The sequence below is a fragment of the Molossus molossus genome, unplaced genomic scaffold (assembly GCF_014108415.1).
Source record: "Molossus molossus isolate mMolMol1 unplaced genomic scaffold, mMolMol1.p scaffold_m16_p_8, whole genome shotgun sequence".
NCBI lineage: Eukaryota > Metazoa > Chordata > Mammalia > Chiroptera > Molossidae > Molossus > Molossus molossus.
The window spans coordinates 5950444-5971988 of record NW_023425402.1 but is presented as its reverse complement, the minus strand read 5'-3'; the positions used below and the strand labels follow the sequence as shown (position 1 = coordinate 5971988).

The following is a 21545-nucleotide window of genomic DNA, read 5'->3' as shown; positions in this document are numbered from 1 at the left end:
CCCAGCTTAAGGATTAGACGGGATGGAGAGAGTCCGGCTCACTCTGGCCCCGGCTGCACCCATGAGGCGGCTCAGGGCGGGCAGGGCAAGTGAGCCCCAGCACGTAAGGCCAGACACACCACCCCACCTTCCCCTGCCTCACACCCCCACCCTGGGGCAGCAGAGGCTCAACCCTTACCACTGCCATGTCTTCCACTAGGGAGCTGCGACTCTGCCAGGAAGCAAGCCCAGCGCTCCCTTAGGTCTCCTCAGCCCAGCAAGTGGGCACAGTGCCCATCTGGCTTTCTGAGGCCCCCGAAAGCCCTTTATCAGTAATAATAGCTGGCATTTACAGAGCACACATTTGGTGCCAAGGACAGTTCACAGGTCTTAACCCCTCTCCCCTCACCACAGCCCTGTGAGGTGGGCTGCCCTCGCCCCCACCGCAGAGAGCGCCAGGGCCGCAGCGTGACTGAGCCGGCACTCTCACTGTGGATCTGTCGCCCCTGCTGTCGGGGGTGGCAGTCCCATTTCAGCGTGGGCCCTCCCTGTGTGGAGCCGGCCTGTCTCACCCCGGCCTGCAGAATGGGGCTCGGGCTCGGGCTCCTGCTCTGCCACCTGCCAGGGAGAGCCTGGCCAAGTCCCCTGGGGGCTCAGTTTCCTAACTCATATGATGGAAAACAATACTTGAGTCTGTTTTGAAGATCAAATGGTAGAAGGGTAGTAAGCTCTTTTTGAAAAACACAGAACACTATGGAAATGTGAGTTTTCATGCTGGCCTGGACCTGTCCTCTGGGAACAAAGGGGTCCCAGGATAAAAAGGGTCGCTCTCAGGCCCCAGGCCTACTGCCGGCTGCTTCTGAAAGACCCTGGAGGGCAGCGGCCTTGGCCGTGTCCCATCTACCAAGAGGGGACAAAGGAATTAAGAGCAGGAGCCCACAGAGGGCAGGCCTGGCATGCACGGCACTGTAAGTTCCTACGTCATCACTAACCACAGGCCTTGGAATACCACATTCTCTCTCCCCCTCCGCAAAGGCCCCTCACCTCCCTGCAGAAGCCTCTTCATGGTCCCCCCCCCCCCCCCCCGTGACATTGTCTCTCACTCACTCCCTGCCCCCACAGCAGCCAGAGGGAAACTGGTAAAACGTGTCAGATCCCACCACTGGCCTCCTCAGAATCCTCCAGAGACTCCCCATTTTCTAGGTGAAAGTCCAATTCTTTGCCAGGAGGCCCTACGGTCGCACCCCTTACCCCTCTGCCCTCACCTCCTACCACCACGCTCACTCTCCTCCAGCTCCACTGATTTCCTTGCTGTTCTAACCCCAGGCCGCCCCCCCGATTTCCAGGTCCACGCAAATGCCTTAACCTCCCCACTTAAACTTGCAGTTCTGTTTCCACTCCCAACACCCCACCCCGTTCTCCCTGTCTCCCGTCATTCTCCTCCACAGCTCCTGTGGCCGCCTGGCAGGCCAGCACTGGAGTACCATGCATGTGGTGTGGTCCTCGCCCACTGGAATGTCAGCTCTATAAGGTCAGTGACGGCCTGTCTGGTTCTCTGCTGTATTTCTAGCATCCAGAGCAGTTCCTGACACAGAGTAAACACATGACCATTTTTGTTCCAAGAATGAATTCCAAAAACCTTCTGGAACATTCATTCATTAAACAGCAGAATCACTGAATTCTGTGCCCTAGAGCCAAACAGTCACCTGCACACAGTTGGCATTTAATACATGTTGGTAATGATGGTGATACAACCAAGAGCCAGAATCCCACAAGGGGTGGTCCCAGGTCCCACCTGTCCTGTTTCCAGGCCCCCTGCTTCTCCTGGCATCCCCTCCCCCACCTCTTGGTCAACCATCGGGGTCCAGTTCCAGGGTGTCTTTCTCCTCAATCCCCCAGGGCAATTCTGCGCCCAGGCTGGGCCCCCTCCGCAGGGACCCTGCAGCTTGCAGACGGAATAGGTGCCAACAGCCTCGGCTGTCACGTTACCCCCTCTTCGCTCTCCCTTTAGAGCAGTGGTCTCAACCTTCCTAATGCCGCGGCCCTTTCATACAGTTCCTCATGTTGTGGTGACCCCCAACCATAAAATTATTTTTGTTGCTACTTCATAACTGTAATTTTGCTACTGTTATGAATCGCCATAGGAAATATGTGTTTTCCGATGGTCTTAGGCGACCCCTGTGAAAGCGTCGTTCGACCCCCAAAGGGGTCGTGACCCACAGGTTGAGAACTGCTGCTTTAGAGCAACTACAATAACCATTTTTAAAAAATCCTCACCCGAGGATATTTTTTCATTGATTTTTAGATAGAATGGGAGGGGAGAGGAGAGAGGGAGGGAGAGGTAGAGACATCAATGTGAGAGAAACACATGGACTGGTTGCCTCCTTCACGACCCCAACCAGGGATCAAACCTGCAACCAAGGTATGTGCCCTTAACTGGGAATCAAACCTGAGACTCTCTGGTCTGCCGGCTGATGCTCTAACCCCTGAGCCACACTGGCCAGGGCAACAATAACCATTTTTGAGTACCTACTATGCTACAGCCTCTTCATACATAACCCTCACAGCAAACCATTAAGAGAGGTGTAACTCCCCATCTTCTCCGAGACTCAGAGAGGTTAAGAACCTGTCCAAGGTCACACAGCAGGGAGGAAGAGGCAGAGGCAGATCCAGACAAGGATGAGTCCTTCCCTTGCCCCTCCCTCCCAGTGTCCAGTCCAGAGCCAGTACTTCATGGGTGTCACCGGGATCCTCTGGCTCAGCTCTAGCCGCTTAGTTCTAACCACAGCAGGGCCACCGGAAGCCAGAGCTGCCTCCCCGTCCCAGGGCAGGTCTCAGACCCCACAAACATTGCCAGCAGCTCCTCCGCTCCTCGCCGCACGCATCCCGAGATGGACGGGCTCCTGCACCTGACCTGGGCCACGCGAGGACTCTTACCAGCCTCTGCTGGGGCTTCAGATGCAGCGAGAAGGCTCAGGTCAGCGGTGAGTGCTGTCCTTCCTCTCCTGCCGCCACCCGCGTTCGTCCAGCCCCTGCGCCTGTGCTCATGCCGCCCTCCTGCCTGGGGTGCATGCTGTCCTCCTCCCCGCACCCACCTCTCCCCAAATAACTCTCCTTACCTTCAGGAGCCAGCTCAGTCCCTGAATACCCCAGTCTTGCCTACCTCACCCCTACACCCTGGTGCAGGTGCTAGGCACATCCTGCCATAAACCAGGTCTGGCTGGTTCAGGCGGCTGCTCTCCCAACAAGCCAGGAACTCCCACCGGACTGTCACTCAGAGCACAGTAGCTTAGAGCGCGCCCTGGGGCCAGGCCGGATGACCCGGCTCAAACCCCAGCTGTGCCACTCACTGGCTGTGTGACTCTGGCAAGTTGCTTAAGCTCTGTGTCTGCTTCACCTGCAAATGGAGGTGCCGATGCCGCCCATGGGGTTGGCGTGAGAAGGAAATGAGTACCAGCGCTCAGGAAGCACCGTTTTAACCACCACCACCGCCGCTCACAGTCCCAGAGCTTCACAACAGGAGGCTCATCTTTGTGGGTGACCTCACACTCCGTCTCCTCTGTGCCCAACACCTCACAAACCTTTGCTGTGGACTGAACTGGGTCCCCCACATCGACATGTGCCGCCCTGCCTCCCACTGTGACTGCATCTGGACTTTAGGAAGCAATTGAGTCAAATACGGCGGCGAGGTCCTAAGCCAAGGGGCCTGGCGTCCTCATCCGAAGAGGAGCCCTCCCCTTCTCCACGGGGCTGCCATCTGCAGGCAGGGAGTCCTCGCCGGGAACCCAGCAGGCTGCCACTGCGACCTTGGACTTCCAGCCTCCAGAACCGGGAGGAATAAACGTCTGCTGTTTAAGCTGCACAGTCCATATATTTTGTTCTGGCAGCCAGGGCTGACCAAGACACCCTTCACGACTGTTGGGCCTCCCCTGGGGCCCCCAGGTCTCCAGGTACCCTGTGAAAACGATCCTAGGCCTGGCTTCCTCTAGCCTTCTCTTAGGGTCTAAACATCAGGTCCCCAACCTCGATCTGCTGAGGTAAGGTCCCCAGGTAGTCCCCAAGGGGCCCTCCCTTCAGAATGATGAATTCCTAGAGGTGCGGAGGAGGAAGAGGATGGAAACACAAATGGGGGACAGGGGGAGGCAGAGCCAGGAGTCACCCAGAGAGGGCCCGGCACTGAGGACCAGGTGGGCTTGTCCCAGCCAAGAAGGGTTTAAAGGCACTCACCTCAGCCCCCTGGCTGGTCACCCCTGGCTGGCCTTGGCCCTGCTCCCTGCCCACTCCCTGGCCTCTGACCCTTGGCCCTTCACCATCCCTCCCCTCTCCCCTCCTCTGCCAGCCCCACCAGGCTCCAGCCTGCCGCCACCCCCCCCACCCCCCACCCCCCGGCAGCCCTGCACTCAGGTCCCTGGCCAAGCTGGCCAAGTGGAGGAGCAACATCAGTTTGCCCTCTGGAGAGCCTCCAGGATGGCTCCAGGGACAGGCCGGCCTCCCCGGGGAATGTACCCTGCAGGGCAGGCAGAAAGCCAAGCAGTGAAAAAGTCTCACCTCACTGGGTGGTGACAACAGTGAGGGGGACCATCAGGCAGGGGAAGAGGGCTCAGCCTCAGGCAATGACGCCAGAGGGGGTGTCCACATGAGGCAGTCCCCACCCCTGGCTCCCAGAGGTGCCCACAGGGTGAGACCTAGCTGCCCACAGTGGGCATGACAGAGCCCCCTCCATCTCACCTCCACACCCTGTGTCCAGGGACCCCTCCCAAATGAACTGCTTTCCTCTGATCCCCGTCCCCGGCTCAGCTGCTGGGGGCGCCCAAACCGAGATACGAGATACGCAGAAGGAGGCGGGAGTGGGAGCTGCGGGAAGGCAGGCCCCTCCTCTGGCCCCTGCATCTCTCCCGAGACCGGTCCTCCCACACGTGGCCTTCTGCAAGGGTCTGTCTTTCCCGAGCCCTGTTCATCTGTGGCCTCCTGGATGGCACAGCCAGGTCGGTGCTTACGCCTCCCCGACAGTACAGAGACCGGGCTGGATTCCAACCAGGAAGGCACCGGGAGGGACACATGCAGCTCCCTGTCCCCCCCTTCCTGGCCAGGTAGAGCTGTCCTGGCCAAGGCTGGAGCAGAAAAAGGCAAGAAGCATGGACATCCTGCCCAGCTCAATGCTCAGCCAGGGGGGCAGCGGATCCCCGCCTTGGGGGCCGAGTCACAGGCCCCACACCGCAGGATGCAGGGCCAGCCTCGGAGGCAGAGGCTCCTGGCTTCAGACCGCAGCCTCGATCCTTTGGGTGCAGCTCTGGGCCAGAGCAGAGAGAAGACCGAAAACTCCTGCCCTCATGGAGCCGACATCCCAGAGGGGCTGGACAGACAAGGAACCAGACAAATGGAAACGATGAAGTGTGTTAGATGCTGACAAGGGTGGTGGGGAAGAATGAGGCCGAGAAGGGGACAGGGAGGGATGGTGGAGCTGGGAGTGAGGCTGCTTTACACAGGAGAAGCCGGTTCAGCAAAGACCTGAAGGAGGGAGGGAGGGAGCCATGCAGCCACCCGGGGAAGAGCATCCAGGCAGAGGGAACAGCCAGTGCAAAGGCCCTGAGCGGAAGCGTGGCTGCCGTGGTTGAGAAACAAGGGGCCCTGTGGCTGCAGCAGAGGGAGTGAGGAGAGAGGGAGGGGTGAGTTCGGGGAGGCTGGGAGAGGATACTGCCACATGAGGCCTTGCAGGTCGGAGTAAAAGCCTTGACTCCCTGCCCCCAGCCCTAGTGGGATGGGAGCCCCTGAGGGTTTGAGAAGAGGGACGGTGTGATCAGGCTCAGGTTTTAAAGGAGCCCTGCCCGCTGGGGAAGAGCAGACTGCGGGCCAGGGGGACAGGGACCCGCAGCAGGCCACTGTGGTCCTCCAGGTGAGGGAAGATGGGGGCTAGACCACGGGCAATGCCGGGAGTGGTGAGAAGTGGATGGCATCCGGAAACACTGTGACATTCCAGCCAACAGGGTTTGCTGATGGTTTGGATGTGTGGAGTCAAGGATGGCTCGGGGGTTTGGGCCCGCAGCTGGCAGGTGGAGGTGGGATGGGAGAAACAATCTGGGGGAGATGGAAGCTCAGTTTTGAATCCCTGGGTTGCCCACGAAGAGCCAAGTGGACATGTCTCCTTCTCCCCAGAGGTGCGTTGGGGGCCATGTAAAGGGGGCCAACCTGGGGCCAAACTGTTCCAGGCTTGGGGCCCCAGCTCCCGGCTGCGCCAGCCTCTGAGTGCGCCTGGACCTCCCGTCAGCTCCCTCTGATAGGGGAAGGCGGCTGGGCCTAGGCCAGGCTCCAACCTGGCTTCCAGGCAGGCGCCGGAGCAGTGGACCCACTGGGTGCAATCAGGTGGAGCTGAAAAATGTGCTCCGGCAGCCATTCTGGTGGGCTCACTGCCCCAGAGTCTGGGGGCAACAGAGTGTAGGAGAGCTGGAGCAAGCAAAGACAGACCTAGGGACCTGTGGGACCGAAAAACGAAGAGAGTGGGGACTGGCCTAGGGAAGGTAGCCAGGAGGGGAGAGGTCAGGGCCCTGTCTGAAGGGTCTTGGGGAGGGAGAGGTCCTTCCCATTCTTGCCAAAAGAGCCTGCCCTCAGGCCCCCAGTCCCATTCCAGGGAGTGGAGGCAGCCCGGCTGCAGCAGGTGAGGCAGGGCAGATGCCAGCGCCCACCCCAGGCCCTGGCGGGAGGAGGGGGATGGGGCTCAGAGAAGCAGGGCGCAGCCAATGACGTGCACCTGGATTATGTGGCTGCCAGCTCCTAGGCATCCCGCACCCTGCTCCTACCATGGAGACCCCCCTCCCACTCCCCAGGCCCTTAACCCCAAAGTGGGAGGTGCCTATTCAGCAGGTGCAACTAACATTTGCAGAAATGAATGAACCCCATCAGCTTCTCTGCAAGTATTCCTCCACCCTATCAAAGGCCCAGGGCCCCTGCACAAGGTCCTCTGACCCCCAAGGGCCCAAGGGAAGAAAAAGCTCCACAATGTGGTGCCAGGGCTCAGCAAAGGACCCAGCCAAGTGCTCAGAGGGTGCTGGGTAGAGAAGGCAGGCAGGAGGAGTAGAGCCTTTGCCTCCCCAGACCCTGAGCAGGCTCAAGGTTGTACACACCAACCCCCAGGTCCCCTTTAAGCTAGGATCACCTCTTCAAACAGGCCAAGGCCCTTCAGCCCTGTCCCAGGGCAAAGCTGGACCAGGCGCACCCACCCACTGCACCCACAGGCCTGTCCTCCCCAGGCCCCAGCCCCACCCCTGTGAGCAGCAGCTGAGGCTCCTCCTCAGTGACCCCCCAGCAGCAGTGGAGACTGTCCCCAGGAGTGATGCAGCAGAGGGAAAGAAGTTGGGGGAGGGAGGGCCACGGGCACCCCCACCAGGGGTCTGCTCTCCTGTACCCCAACATGGAGACCCCGGACTTGCTGGGGGTGGAACGTGCGTCCTCTGGGAGATCTGGAGATCTAGTTCTACAGGGAGAACAAGGAAGGGACGATCCTGAGCTTGGGGGAAAAGAGAAAGATGCCTCCTCCCTGACCAGGGGGCTCTGAGCTCAATGCCTGAGATCATAGGGGCCACCAGGGAGGCTGCTAGTGTGTGGGGTGGAGGTGGGGACTGGATCTGCTGGTTCCAAATGCCCAAGGCCTCGCAGTGCCCCAGTGGGGGTGGGGGACAACTTCATTTCTCCCTGCCCCCACCCTCTCTAGCCTTAGCCTGGGGAGGCTGGCACTGGGAGCCAGCCCCCTCAGCCCGCCCCCCCAGGGAGGGGCATTGGCACAGCCAGGCCCAGGGCAGCGGTGGGGAGAGGGAGGAGGTGCAGAGCAGGAAAGGCAGCATGGGAGTCCTCCGGAGGGGCCCAGGTGCTGAGGAGTGCCTCCAGGATACTGGCTGCTACCCCGTGCACAGGCCCTGGCCCTGCTGGCCCCTCTGCTTGCTACCAGGTGCCGCTGGTAGGAAGTTGGGGGAGCCCGGGGGCCCCACTCGCCCCGCAGCCTCTTCCAGCTGTCCCCATGGATGCCTACCTGGGCCTGTCTTGGTACCAAGCCAGGGGCAGGTAGGAGCGCACTGCCCCTCCTGGGCCAGGCCAGGGCCTGAGGGGCTGGCTGTCCTCCTCCTCTGTGGTGGCGGGCAGGGAGGGGCCTGGCCCCTGGGCTGGGGGCCGTCCTCTCTGGTCCCCTCCACCAGCTCGCTCAGGAAGGCAGCCCCACAACTGCAGAAGCCAGCTCCCCGCCCCCCGCTGCCGCCTCCTCCCCCCTCTCCTCCTGACCCGCCTCCTTCTCCAGCCACCCACCTCCTTCGGCTCGTTTCTATGGCAGCCGGGCAATGCTGCACAGACAGCCTCTCTTCCGTGTACACCAGGGGACGCCCGCCCCGCGCGCGGCCTGCACGGCGCACCTCACCTGCACAGATGTGGTGGACGTGCGGGCTCACGTGGCCACCCAGGCACCGGGAGCGGGGAGGTCCAGCCTCCCTCCGGCCTCTTTCCTCTTTCTCCTCAAGACCCCGCTTTCCGACATCCCACCAGACAGTAAGCTGCGCCTTCCCCTGCACTTCCCTCGGGTCCCTGCACTCTGGGTGCAGCTCTGTGAACATTTCTAGGTGCTTACTCACGCATTTGCCTTCAGTCAGCCCTCAACATTTTATTTTGAGTCTTTTCTGGGTCAGGCTGAGTTTGAGATGCTCGTCCACAATCTCATTCCTTGAAGTTCCATACCCATTTTACAGATTGGAAACGGAGGCACACAGTAGTAAGATAACTTGTCTGAGCATCCACGGCTCTGGGCTCACTGTCGGCAGTGAGGCCTGTGATTCTAACTCCGGTGCTTCTCCCACAGGCCACGGCTTTCACACGCCTCTCAGAGTAGACTGCTAGGCTCCCATGACACACGTGTGTCCATTCGTACCAACATGTATCCACGCACATGTGAACCCCAAAAACATACTTACACATATCTGCACAAATGCATTTCCACAAGCCTGTGCCTCTCTCTATACATGCACAAGTAGCACACATATGCATACACATAACTAACACTAACATCGACGCACACACATGCACATGCATCCAGAACATACAACAGACCACCCTTCCCACACCAAATCACATCTGCACACTCACGCCCCCAACCCTCGCCTCATTAGAAGGGATCAGTGACACAGTAAAAGTGTCCCAACCTGGGGACTGAATAATGAGCCACTTTCGGGAGAGGATCTGACTCTGCTCTGTGCTCGCTCTAGGGATCAGACACTAATCTGTCCACCTTTTCTCAGCTCTGCTGCTGGAGGGACTGGGGTGGGGGTGGAGACAGGGCCTAAGGTCCCTTGTCCCCTCCCTCATTTAGAATGTCCTCTGCCTGGTCCAGACTAGATCCTACCTAGAGCCCTTCAGCCCAGGGGGCCCCACCCACCCCCCTGCTGGCTCTCCAGTTCTGGGACTTGGAGCTGTGACAGGATAGAGTAAAACAGGCCCGCCCTCCTCGAAGGGAATTTGTGCCTCAGACAGCCCTCCTCCCCAGGAGGGACACATCTCGCTGGGGGTGGGAAGGTGGAGGGGGAGACCAGGTGGAGCCTGGGGCCCAGCACCACCTCGGAGATCCTCAGGCAGGGGTCAAGGCAGCCTGTGCCCCAGGGTAACTCAGGAACCCACACAGCCCAGAGAAAACAATCGGAAAGAACTAGAAGCCCCCTGAAAATGAAGCCAGAAGCTGCCTGTTGATGGCCTCTTCCGTATTTCACCCCGTCTAAGATCCCTCTCAGTCATCCCACTGATGCCAATAAAGTCAGACATGCTATCAATTGTATGAAACATCCTAGTATCAGAGAAGTCAAATGTGAGGGGGGAAATCACCTTGGAATAGGTGTAACAGGGCATTTCATTCATTCAATAGATATTTACTAGGCACTTGCCATGTGCCAGGGACTGTTCTAGGTGCTGGACACAACCATAGGCCAGAGTCCCCACCCTGGAGGTGACAAGCTAGTGGACACTGAGCTCCTGTTCTCTTGCAGCATCTGTGGCTGTCACAGCAGCTGTGCAGTTGAGGTCACAGGACAGGCAAGGAGACTGGGACTCTGAGAGACTGAGCAATCTGCCCAGGATGACAGAGCCAACACAAGTCTGGTTGGGGATCTGAACCTGCTGCCTGCCAAATGTTTGCCAATGTTCCACATTGGTTCCACTAAGACAGATCCCGGTTTCTAGGAGTTTCAGGGTCAAGTGTGTTTCTTATCCCTAGATCACAGGTAGGACAGGGTCATATGCACTTGAAATGCCAGCCAATAGTGGGTACAAGTGAGAACCCCAGAATAACAGGGACTTCCAGGCTGGCCTTCCTTGGACTGGAAGGCTGCAGCTGGGTGTCTGAGGCCTGGGGGTCCTCAGCAGAGGGTCAGGTTGAGGCCCAGGCCAAGAGGGTAGGGATGCCTGGCACCCGAGGGCAGAGAATCCCTGGAAAGAGAAGAAACCTAGGCTGGGGGCGGGGAGGGATTGAGTTCCCAGGTGCTGTAAGCAGAGCCCCCTGACAGCCCCCAGCCCAGGATCATCTTTCTACGCAAGAGCCAGCTCCATCCAGGGAGAGCAAAGATAGCTGCCCCCACCCACCCCACTGTCAGCCGGATCCGGCCCATCTGCTGCCTGGCAGACCCTCGAGTTTTGCCCTCCCACACTCAGACAGGAGCTGTGGCAGGAACTGACCCCCCTGTCACCCCTCCTTCCCCAGCCCAGGGAGCACCCACCCCCACCCCACTGTCAGCCTTATCCAACCCCATCTGCTGTTGGGAGGGGCCCCGAGTCACCTGCTGCAGGCTCCAGACAGACACAGGGGCACCCCTCCACCCACACCCCTTGCCCAACCTCAGCCCCTACTCCTGGTCCTTAACCATATTCCAGTCCACAGGCGGGATCAGACTACAAATGTGGCCTCACCCAGGCCACAGAGCCCCCAGGAGAAGCTGACACCTGTCACTGCCTTCTCACCAGACCCAAAGAGCATCCACTGCGCCATACCCCAGCCAGGCACAGGGCAAATGCAATCAGGGCTCATTAGCTGCTGCTTTGCATCTCATTTGCATAATGTCCCTATGATTGCCAAAATGCCAGAATCCTCCCCAAACCCCTGCCATGACAGGCAGGGCTGGCTAGCAGTGGAGAAAAAAAATGGACAAGGCTCCTCTGAGGGTCTGTGTGGGGCTAAATGTGGGGACAGGACAGAGGAAGAAAACCCAAGGCGACTTCAAGTTGCAGACCCTAAAAGGTGCCCAGAGGAGGGGCAATCGATACTGACTGAGCACCTGCTGAGTCCTGGCACCGTGCACGGTATGCACTTTATCCCTTGTTTTTCACAATGAACCATTTTACAGGCGTGGTAACGGAGGCTCAGACTGGTTAAGTCCTTGCTACTCAAAGCCCAGGTCCTGCCTGGGAGCTGGGAAGACATGCAGCATCTCAGGTCCCACCCAAACCTCCTGAACCCGAATCTGCAGTCACAGGACCCTAGGGCAAGGGAGTAGGAGTACCAGGTTAAGGGGCCTGCTCTATGACACATAGCTGGAAGATGGTGCTGGTGTCGAACTGAGGCATGTCTGACTGAATCCCGTGCTAGATCTTCAATACATTTAACGAATATTTCCTGAGCACCTACTATGCACAGTACTGCTCTAGGCAGTGAGTCATAGCAGATAACTACAAGATAACCTCATGAACGCTTCATGCCAAAGGACGAAGACACACAACAAATTCACACTAGAAGTTCACGTGGTGATCAGTGTTATCAAGAAAAAAAATGCAGGATAAGCCCTGGCTGGGTGTTTCAGTGGTTGGAGCATCGCCCCATGCACGAAGAGCTCGCCGGTTCAATTCCCAGTCAGGGCACACGCTCTGGTTGCAGGTTCATTCCCCACTCGGGGTGCGTGCAGAGGCAACTGATCAATGCTTCGTCCTCACATCGAAGTTCCTCCCTCTCTCTCTCCCCCTCCCTCTCCCTTTCTCTCTCTCAAATCAATAAAAACATATTTTTAAAAAAGAATGTGGGATAAAAAGATAGGGTGAGTGGGGGCCATTTTAGAATTTCTCTTCGAAGAGATGACATTTGAACAAAGACCTAAATAAAGGGGGGAGGGAGGGAGGTGACTATTTGGGAGAAGAGTGAATCTGCAGAGGGCACAGCAAGGGCTAATGTCCTGAGGTGAGAACAAGCTACGCACACTGAAGGCTCCCGAACCTGAACAGCCAGATGGACGGCTGGGCTGCATGAAGGGACGGCAGGGAGAGGAAGCAGACAGGGGAGGAGAGAAGAGCCAGGCAGGGGCAGAGCCTGCGGGGCCTTGCAGGCCATGGTGAGGACTTGGATTTTATTCTTAGTATAAAGGGAAGCCACTGGCATTTTTTTTTTTTTTGGTATGTGCCCCTAGCGGGAACCGAACCCAGAACTCTCTGGTCCGCAAGCCGATGCTCCAACCGCTGAACCAAACTGGCCAGGGCGCCACTGGCATTTTTTAGCAAATGGGGGAGAGGACCCAATTTATGTTTTCAAAAGATCACTGTAGCTTCTATGTGGCAGTGACTAGGAAGGGGCAAAGCTGGAGCAAGAAGACCATTAAGAGGCTTTTGCAACATGTATTCCCAACAGAAACGAGGACTCGTGGCCATTGAAATGCAGGCCCAAGAACATCTGCAGTGGCTCTGTTCTTAATAGCAGCAAACTGGAAGCAGCCCAAACGCCCATCCACGCAGACTGGTAAACAAGTGTGATTCACTGCACGCGGGAGGGTGGTCTGCTTCTCCCCTGCGCGAGTTCCAGCGTGTGGTTTGCTCACACAGTTGAAAGCTCTACAGCAGGATTTTCGACCGGTGCACCACAAGAATCTTTAAAACATGTACTACCTGACTTTTGGTCAGGGGCACGGACCTCTTTTCCCTTAGATTGTCAAATGAAAAAACGACAGTGGCCAACAGGACAATAGTCATCCAGTGTGAATGCATCAAAATTATACCTATTTTTTTTTTGTCAGATCGGCAAAATATGTATCTTTTGGTGTGCTGCAGAGTTTTAGTAATTCGTTTACGTGTGCCAGGAGCTGGGAAAGGTGGGAAATCGCTCATCCCCAGCAATGAAAACACAGCCCCATGGGAAAATCTCAGCATCTTGCTGAGCCAGAGAAGCCAAACTTAAAAGAACAGATACAGTGGCCTCTGTTTCTAGGAAGGCCAAGAACAGGTAAATCTGGACTTGCAGTTCCCAGGCAAAGTGGAGTGGACGCGTCTCTCCCTCTTCCTCCTGTGGAGTGCAGTGGAAAACCTGCCATCATGTTCAAAACAAACCTATGAAGACTCGGAAGGGGGAGAAAGACTAAGACCTCGGGACCAAGGAACAGCAAGCACAGCAGTGAGTCCTCTGGGTTTTCTTTTAGTCCAATATATCCCAGATGTGTTGCTGGAGGTCAGCAACCCAGAAATACCAATGAGTATGGACACAAACAGCTCCAAGAAGAGCCCGCCCTCTCTAGCCAAAGGATTGGGAAGGTGCAGCCTAGCAAGACAAAAACCTTTCAAACAATAAGTGCCGTACTCTAGCCAAACACCAGGGAAAACCCTGCAGCCCTAGGCCCACCCCCACTCCGGTGAGCAGGAGCCCAGTGAGGAGCCTGGCCTGGCTGTAACCAGTGCCCCACCCCCACCACCAGGGGGTAACAGAATGAATGGGGAGCCTGGCTTTCACCTCCACCCAGCGGTAATAAGGCGCACTCCCCTCCACACTGGGTTGCTGTCAGAGGAGGCCTAGTCAGGGTGGTCACGACCCCCAGCAGCAAGGGAGATTAAAGAACACGTGGGGAGCAGCAACAAGGCGCCCCTCCATTCCAGGCAGGGAGGTGTGAGTGGAGGTCTGGTGGGAGTGGAACTGCACCCCCGCCCAGCCGGCGGAGGCACCCCTGTCTCCCACGAGGGTGTCAACTAAGGTCAGATGGGGAACCTGGATTTCCACGCACCCTGGCACCAGCAAGGTGCAGTGTTGGAGGAAGGCTGCTAAGACAGAAGATTTAAATAAGAGCTGTGTCTCATAACATAATATCCCGAAGTCCAGGATACAAAAAAAAAAAAAAAAAGCATCTGTGATGCCAAGAACCAGGAAAATCTCAACCAGAATGAGAGAAGGCACCAACAGATGCTACCAGTATTGGAATTATCTAACAAGAATGTTAAAGCTGCAACCTTAAAAATGTTTCAACAAGGAATTATGAACATACTTGAAACAAATGAAAAAAAAAAAAAGAAAGCCTTCACAAAGAAATAGAAGATATAAAGAAGAATCTAATAGAAATTTTAGTGCTGAGAGCTTATTAGATGAGCTCAGCAGCAGAATGGAACAAGACAGGAAACATCAGTGAACTTCAAGATAGAAAAAATCGCATTAGCCAATCTGAACAGAGAGAAAATAGACTGAAAAAATAAATAGAATTTAACAAAGCGTAAAAAATCTGTGGGCCTATAACAAAAGCTCCAACATTCTGTTAGAGTCCCAGATGGAGAAGAGAGAGTGTGGAGAGGAAAAGGTATTCAAAGAGCCCAGTGGTTAGAGCATTGGCCCTCAGACCAAAGAGTTGCTGGTTTGATTCCGATCAAGGGCATGTACCTCAGTTGCTGTTGGGTCCCTGGCCCTGATGGGGGTCATGTGGGAGGCAACCAATTGGTATGTCTCTCTCACATCGATGTTCCTCTCTCTCTCTCTCTCCTTCCCTCCCTCCCTCACACTCTATCTGAAGAGATGGAAAAATATCTTCAGGTGAGGATTAAAAAAAAAAAGTATTCAAAGAAATAGTGGCTTGGAAAAAAAACAATACCCAAATTTGGCAAAAGACATATATCTACAGATTTAAGATGCTTACTAAACTCCAAACAGGTAAACTGGAAAAAATTCAAGACACATCAGAATTGAACTCTTGAAAACTAAAGACAAAGAAAACATCTGGAAAGCAGAGGGAGGAATGACACCTTACCCAAAAGGGACACATAATTCAAGTGACAGCAGATTTCTCATCAGAAACCAGAGGCCAGAAGTGGGAGGTACATTTCAATTGCTGAGAGAAAAGACTGTCAGCTCAGAATACTATACTCAGTGCAAATAATCCTTCAGGACCCAGGGAGAAATCCAGACTTCTCAGATGAAGAACTGAGAGAATGTGTGTGAGCAGTCCTGCCCTAAAAGAATGGCTGAAGGACATTCTTGCAACAGAAAGAAAATGATGAAAGAAGGAATCCTGGAGCATCGGCAAAAAGGGACCACTAGAGTAAAATTATTAGTAAATATGATGGACTTTCCTTATCTTCCTGAGTTTTCTAAATTATAGTTGAGGGTCGAAGCAAAAATTATAACACTGCCCTGGCCAGTGTGGCTGAGTTGGTTGAGCATCGTCCTGTGCACCAGGAGGTGGGGCATACCCGCATTGCAGCCTCGATCCCCGGTAGGGGGCATGCAGGAGGCAGCCGATGAATGTTTCTCATTCATGGATGTTTCTATCTCTCTCTCCCTCTCCCTTCTTCTCTCCTAAACCAATTTAAAAAATTATAACACTGACCAATGTGTTTCTCAATGTAAAGGAAATGAATGTTTAAATTAGATCGAAGCCTGGCTGGTGTGGCTCAGTGGATTGAGAGCCGTACCAGGGACTAATAGGTACTGGTTCGATTCCAGGTCAGGGCGCATGCCCAGGTTTCAGGTTTCATTCCTAGTAGGGGGTGTGCAGGAGGCCGCTGATCGACGTTTCTCTTTCCCATGATGTTTCTATCTCTCTCTCCCTAAAAAATCAATAAAAAAAATATATTTTAAAAGTTAGATGATAAGTAGGGGAGGGTAAAAGGACCTAAAGAGATAAATTTCCTACATGTCACTAACTGGTCAATATTGACACCAGTAGACTGTGGTAAGTTGTGTATAAAAAAAAAAAGTAATTGCCCTGGCTGGTTTGGCTCAGCGGTTAGAGCGTCGGCCCGCGGTCCAGAGAGACCCGGGTTCAGTTTCCACTAAGGGCACGTACCTCAGTTGCAGTTTGTCCCCGGCCCCTGTTGGGGTTGTGTGGGAGGCGGCCACTCCATGTGTTGCTTTCACGTCGATGTTTCTCTCTGTCTCTCTTCCTCTCTCTCCCTCCCACTCTATCTAAAACAAAAATGAGCCCTTGCCGGTTTGGCTCAGCGATTAGAGCGTCGGCCTGTGGTCCAGAGAGACCCGGGTTTGGTTCCCGCTAAGGGCACATGCCTCGGTTGCAGTTTGTCCCTGGCCCTGGTCGGTCGTGCAGGTGGCAGCCACTCGATGTGTCCCTTTCACGTCGATGTTTCTCTCTCTCTCTCTGTTCCTCTCTCTCCTTCCCACTCTACCTGAACAAAAAATGGAAAATGTCCTCGGGTGAGGATAAAAAAAAAGTAATCCCTAGGGGAACCACTAAAAAATCTATACAAAGAGATACAGTTAAAAACACTACAGTTAAATCAAGCAAGAATGAGCAAATCTAATCTACAGAGGCAGTCAGAACAGCAGTGGCTTCTGGAGCAGGAGGGTACCTTCTGGGGTGCTGGCATGTTCTCTGTCCTGATCTGAGTGGTGCTTTCACAGCTGTGCACACATGTACAAATGCATTGAGTTGCACACCTAAGATTTGTGAACCTCACTGCATGTTATACTTCGATTAAAAATAGAAAAAGAGGTTATTGCAACAGTTCAGGTGAATGAAGGTTGTGCAGTGGTAACATCTGATCAGGGACCCTCTGGGGTGAAGTCGCAGGCCTTGCTGTGGTTTGAATGGACTGTCCCTCATTCTACCACCCCCATAAATACCACCAGCCATTTTCTTACCACTGGGATTTCAGAGAAATTAAATTGAACAAGGATGCTCACAACCACAGTCTGACACAGCAGCTCACACCAGGCTCGGCACTGGGCACACAGTTGGTGCTCAATGCATGCTCCTGTGTGGCTGACAGTGCTGACAATACTCTAACCCCTCACTTCCATCTGGTGATTCAGATTCACAGAGCACTCTGCTCCCCATTCATCTCTGGAGTCCGTACTCACCTCTGAGCTACACACAAGGAAATGGAAAATGAGAGAAGCTAAGGCATTTGTCCAGTCACCCAGCTCACGGTGACTTAAATTAGGCCTTTCCTCTTCCAGGGGTTCTCAGGCTTTAGCGAGCATCAGAAACACCTGGAGGTTTATATGCAGTGGGAATTCTAGCCACAGCCACAGAGGTTTGGATTCAGGAGGGGTTTCAGCTGCCTACTGCAGCATAACAAACTCCCCAGAATTCAGTGACTTAAAGCAATGACTTACTATGTTTTGTGATTCTGTGGGATGGCTGGGTTCAGCTGGATGGTTCTTCTCCCATGTGGACTCAGCTGGGGCTGAAATGTCCTAGACAGCTTCTTCATTCACATGCCTGGCCCTCAGCTGAGACGGCTGGAGTAGTTGGTGCCTGTCCCTTCTCCTCCCCACTCCCCATCTTCCCCCACACACGGTCTCTCCAGCAGGCTGCAAGGACCTACCTACATGGTAGCTCGGGGCTCCAAGAGCAAACATTCCAAAAGGACAAGTTCCAGTGTGTAAGCACCTAACTCTCAAGCCTCTCCTTTGGTCATGCTGGCCAAAGCAAGTCACATGGCCGAGCCCAGGGTCAATGCAGGTGTGGGGGGGGCTTCACCAGGGTGTGACTAGCAGGAGGCTCATGGGTGGGGTAGGGCGCACCAATGTACCAGACCACTGCAGTAGGTCTGTGGTGGGGCCCAAGAATGTGCACTGTTATGACCTGATTTCCAGGTGGTCCCCCACTGTGACTGAGGCAGGCATTCCAGTGACCACACTTCACAAACCGTCCTGGCCTATGAAGCCTACTCCATAACGCCACCATCAAAGAGGCTTTCGATCGCCCCGCCGTCCTAGTCACTGATCAAGAGGAAAGCCACACACAAGCTGTCCTGGGGGGCTGACAGCCCAGGGCAGACACCCACACACGGGACACAAGAATGCTATTCAAGCATAGGGAATATAGTCAATAACATTATAACAACTATGGGTGGTGTCAGATGGGTACTAGGTTTATCGGGGTGATCACTTCGTAAATTATATGAGTGTGTAATCACCGCTGTACACCTGAAACTAATACAATATTGTATGTCAACTGTAACTGAAAAATTAAAGCTCTTTCCAGCTGGCATCCAGCCATGGGCATCTCTCAGGACAACCGGCATGAGTGCCGTAAGACCGAGGGCAAGAGAAAGACCTGTCACAGGCAGCAAAGACATGAACTGGGACGCCCCGAGGCCAACAGTGAGATCGGCCGCCCCAGGCACACAGTCCGTGTGCGGGCAGCACCAACTACTGCCTGGAGGCTGGACACGGACGGCTTCTCCCAGGGCTCTGGGTGATGTACGTGCAAAACAAGGCCTATCGATGTCTTCAATGATCCCACAGTGAAATGTCCTCACCAGGGCCCCCGTAGGAACTGCACCATGCTCACTGACTGCGCAGCAGACCTACGGCCGGCCGAGTCCCAGCCCTGCCCTGTGCCGCACGAAAAAGAAACCGAAGAAAATTCAGAAGGTTTTTCTTTACCAAATAAACTACACATGCTAAGTAATTATTTAAATTGGAAAACAAATTACTTTACTGATTTATCAGGTAGAGTTTCTGCTCAGCATGGAATAACCAACATTTCTATGTTGAACCGAGAAAATTCCCACCCAAAGCAAAGGGCTCCCGGGACTGGGTAGGCGGCTGCCTCCGCTGGGAAATGCTCGGCGGGTCCGGCTTTGGGCAGTGTTGGAAATGACCGCGCCCTGTCTGGAGGTAGGGGGACTTCCAGCACAGAGCAACTGGACAGGGGTCCTGTGAGACCCCCAGCTCTGAGCAGGCTGTGTGCTGTGTGCCCCTGGGGGCACGCCATGAGCCAGCACCCTGCCCAGTGCCACAGGGAACCTCAGGGCGTCCAAGGTGGCACTGTCCATTGACTATTTACATTTAAGTCAGAAACAATGAAATAAAATTGAAAATTTAACTCCTAAAAAAGGAAAATCAATTCTCTAGTTGGACAAGCCACCTTTCGAGTGCCCTGTGTGGCCAGTGGTGGCGGGACTGGACAGTGCTGGCAGGTCAAGGGGACAGTGCTGGAAGGTTTGGTCAAAACACACAACTGCAGCCCTGGCCAGTTTGGCTCAATGGTTAGAGCGTCGGCCCACAGACCCACAGTCTCGGGTTCAACCCAGTTCAACCCCCAGCCCTCGTTAGAGCTGTGTGGGAGGCAATCAATTGATGTGTCTCTCTCACATCAGTGTTTTTCTCGCTCCCTCCCTCCCTTCCACCTCTCTAAGAATCAGTGGGAAACACCCTCGGGTGAGGATTAACAAAACAACAACAAAAAACACACAACTGTAGGCAGGGCCACCATGACAGGCTTGCTGGGCCCCAAAGGAGGGTCCTACACCTCAAATGCCAGCTGCTCACACGAACGATGGAGGTGCGTTTCTTGGGGAAAATATCTGGCTCTAAAACCATGCATAAAGCACACTGAGGGATGCAGCCAACCTTTAAACCCACACATGAAATTTAGAGAGATGATTAAGCTCCTGATAAAACCACATTGCCAACAATGGTAATTACTGGAGTAAGCCTGGCAAACAAACCCCCTTGACCCCGCAGGTCCCACACTTTGTATTCTATAGCATTCTGTGTAATTTCTAAATGAAGGACTGCTCTACGCGGGGCGACGGAGCCGGTGTCTGATTTAGTGTGAGAGGAATTTTTAGTAGCAAATGCTCTTGGCTGTCTAACCAACAGCCATTCCTCCTCTGCTCTTGCTGACCAGTCCCCACTACAGTGACTCAGAGGAAATGCTGACTGTCCTCATCACACCTCTGGCATGACTGACACTTGGGGCTGCATCACTCTTTGTTGGGAGGCTATCCTGTGCACGGTAGGATGATTGGCAGCACCTCTGGCCTCTACCCACTAGATGCCAATAACACCTGCCCGAGTGGTAATAACCAAAAATGTCTGCAGAATTGCCAAGTGTCCCCTGGGGAGGCAAGTCAACCCAGGTTGAGAATCACTGGCCTATGGCTTAGTTGGTTCTCAAACTTGAACATTCGTCAGAATCATCCGAAGGACTTAGTAAAACACAGGGCTGCACCCCAAATTTTCTGATTCGGTAGGTCTGTGGTAGGGCTTGAGAATTTACATTTCTATTGAATGCCCAGGTGATGCTGATAAGGGACCCCACTTTGGGAACCACTGGTCTCAGTCATTTGTGACACTCCTGTTCCCCTGGAGAGTCAGAGCAGAGGGAAAGGGCTTCCAGGGATGGTAAGAGACTTGGGAAAAAATAGTCCCTTAGCTTCTTGGACATTGTAGAGTTTGCATGTGATGTCTGGAGCTGTGGCAGCCGTTTTTGACCCCATGGGGAGCCGGCTTAAGGGCTAAACCTACTCACTAAGGATGTAAAGAAGCTGACTCCTAGAGGTGGCTGAGTCACAGAATTAACCAATGCCGGAGCTGTCCTCAGGAGATTCTGGTGAGTGACATAATGAGTCTTTCATTTTGTTTATACAAGTAGTACCCAAACTTTGCTGCCCATTAGAATACCTAGGAGGCTTTGAAAACTTGCTCCACACCAATTATTCCAGAACATCTGAGTGTAGGACCCAAGATTCAGTATTTTTTAAAAGTTCCCCCAGGTTTTCCAATGTGCAGTCAAGATTGAGAACCCTTGCTACCGAATGTGTGGTTAGGAGACCATCAACATTAGCATTACAGGACACTTGTTAGAAATGGAGCATTTCAGTCCCTACCCACACTCTGAAAATCTGTATTCCAAAGTCTGCATTTTAACAGGTAACATGTGATCTATATGCACAGCAAAGTTTGAGAAGCAATGCTCCAAGCCATTTTGAGTTGGTGTTTCTGTCACTGGCATCTCAACTGCGATATCTTTTTTTTTTACCCTCACCCGAGGACACTTTTCCATCTTTTTGTTCAGATAGAGTGGGAGGGAGGGAGGGAGGGAGAGAGAGAGAGAGAGAGAGAGAGAGAGAGAGAGAGGGGGAGAGAAACATTGACGTGAAAGGGACATATCGAGTGGCTGCCACCCACACGATCCAACCAGGGCCGGGGACAAACTGCAACCGAGGTACGTGCCCTTAGCGGGAACCGAACCCAGGACGGCAGGCCGATGCTCTAACCACTGAGCCAAACTGGCCAGGGCACAACTGCGATATCTTTAATAGGTCTGCAGGACTCACACATCTGAACACAGGGTTCATATATTTAAGTCATAGTAAAATGATTCTTTCAAGAGAGACCCCAATACTCTTCCCAATACTGAGACACTGTGGTCATGTCTCGTGAAGTTGACTAGGCTCACAGCTACGACAGGTATACCTCTTGGAAAACACTCTTGAAAAAATCTTACATGTGCTCAAGAAAACAAATACAGAAATATCTTTTGCCATTTTGTTACATCAGAAAAGGAAGAGAACCTAAATGACCATAGTTGGGGAAATTTATAAATAAGTTATGATATGTTCATATT

The 21545-nt window shown here is 54.1% G+C and overlaps 1 protein-coding gene across 3 annotated transcripts in view; it reads right to left on the bottom strand.

Moving 5' to 3' along the window:
* The window catches only part of PACSIN1 (protein kinase C and casein kinase substrate in neurons 1), a 55295-nt gene that overhangs the window by 10347 nt on the left and 23403 nt on the right, over positions 1–21545 (bottom strand). Inside the window, exon 1 of one of the 3 annotated variants that reach the window (XM_036249185.1) lies at positions 8000–8022. The exons of 1 other annotated variant lie outside the window; for it this stretch is intronic. The gene's annotated coding sequence lies outside the window, so the exon portion shown is untranslated. Of the gene's footprint in view, positions 1–3098; positions 3123–7999; positions 8023–21545 lie in introns of those variants that run through there. One more of the 3 variants, XM_036249186.1, reaches the window with a different exon arrangement.